Source organism: Austrofundulus limnaeus, unplaced genomic scaffold (assembly GCF_001266775.1).
Source record: "Austrofundulus limnaeus strain Quisiro unplaced genomic scaffold, Austrofundulus_limnaeus-1.0 Scaffold26, whole genome shotgun sequence".
Lineage (NCBI taxonomy): Eukaryota > Metazoa > Chordata > Actinopteri > Cyprinodontiformes > Rivulidae > Austrofundulus > Austrofundulus limnaeus.
Window position 1 is genome coordinate 410,218 of NW_013952428.1, and position 1,501 is coordinate 411,718.

At 36.0% G+C, this 1,501-nt stretch overlaps 1 protein-coding gene across 2 annotated transcripts in view; it reads right to left on the reverse strand.

Annotated features, from left to right (window-relative positions):
- Window positions 1–1,501, reverse strand: part of lhfpl2a (LHFPL tetraspan subfamily member 2a) — a 107,660-nt gene that overhangs the window by 62,436 nt on the left and 43,723 nt on the right. The gene's annotated exons all lie outside the window — the stretch shown is intronic.

Here is a 1,501-nt window from a genome sequence, read left to right on the forward strand (position 1 = left end):
TAATATTGGCCCTTTAAAAACTAAAAAATACATAACATATATAAACAACAAAAAATATACAAATCACATTGAAATGAAAGGAGGCAGAAAGAAGAAAAATCTTATAATATCTGCCCCTTTTTTCTATAATTAATTTCAAGCAATAATAATCAAGAAACACAAACAAAATAAAAACTTCAATTCCCTCTCAAACAACAACTTTGATATACATTAAACAATTTCATATTTCTTTAACAAACTTATTTTTATCCTTCTCTTAAAACAATACATTGAACTGGTATTTTTATAATAGCTTTCTAGATTATTCCAAATCTTATTCCCTGAACCGAAGTACATCGGTCCTTCAAGTTTGTTCGAATTCTAGGTTTCACAAACATCTCAAGTCCTTTAAGATTATAAGAACTTTCTCTCTTAACAAAATATAACTGAATGTTTAAAGGTAACATTTTTTACATAAGCTGCAAAATATTATAATCAACCAACTCATTAAATTTTAATCATTTTAATTTACAAAATAACATATTTATTCGTATACATTTTGACGACAATTGTGTATAAATATACCCATATATTTATTAACGTAGCTAGGATTTAGACGAATTAGCCTTTGGTGAATTATTTTGACAACATGGATGTGCTCATTCATTTTCCTGTTGGTGCGATGTGATCTTTGATTGACTCTGGAGAAGCTCTGGCGTCCGGCAAAAATAGGATTGAATGTAATTTTGGCAGATCGCCATCCGTTAGCCGCCGCCCTACGCCACCAATGTAAAACCTCTCATTGATTATAATGGTTGCTATTTACTGCGGGGACCGGACCGTAGAGGAGCAGAGCAGAACCACATCCAGTGTAGATTGGGGGTTAGATTACAAATATGGAACAGAGAAACAAAAGTGTGAATGTTCAGCATAATAAGGGCTGACATGGACTGACCCACACTGCTGGGAGGTTGTTTCTCTAACTGCCCCTCTATGGAGGAAGGTCAACAATCTCTCCTTCTTTCTCATTCTGACCAGATCTTCAGCAGCAGAATGAGCCTCTGCAGGAAGGAGATGGGAAACAAAGACCATCTGAAATATCACACCCCAGCTCAAACTGGGTGGTCGGCCAGGACGCCCCAGACGGGGAGTGTCTCTCTCTCTGGCTTTTTGGCTTGAGATTATTATTTTTTGCCACAAATTCTCCAAATCTGACTCCATCTGCATGGTGTCTCTTAGCAGCTACATATCAACTGATGTTCTCCGAGCTGAGGGTTAAAGAGGCTGGCAAACAGCAACAAAACACGGATAAGACCTAACACAGAAATAAGGAAAAAGACAGAGAAAAACACAGCTATGAAAACTTTAGTGTTTTTTCCCAGACACTCAATGGAACATTTCTCATAATAATTCTACATACAGCGAGTAAAATAAGTATTGAACACGTCACCATTTTTCTCAGTAAATATATTACTAGAGGAGCTAATGACATGAAATTTTCACCAGATGTTGGTAACAACCC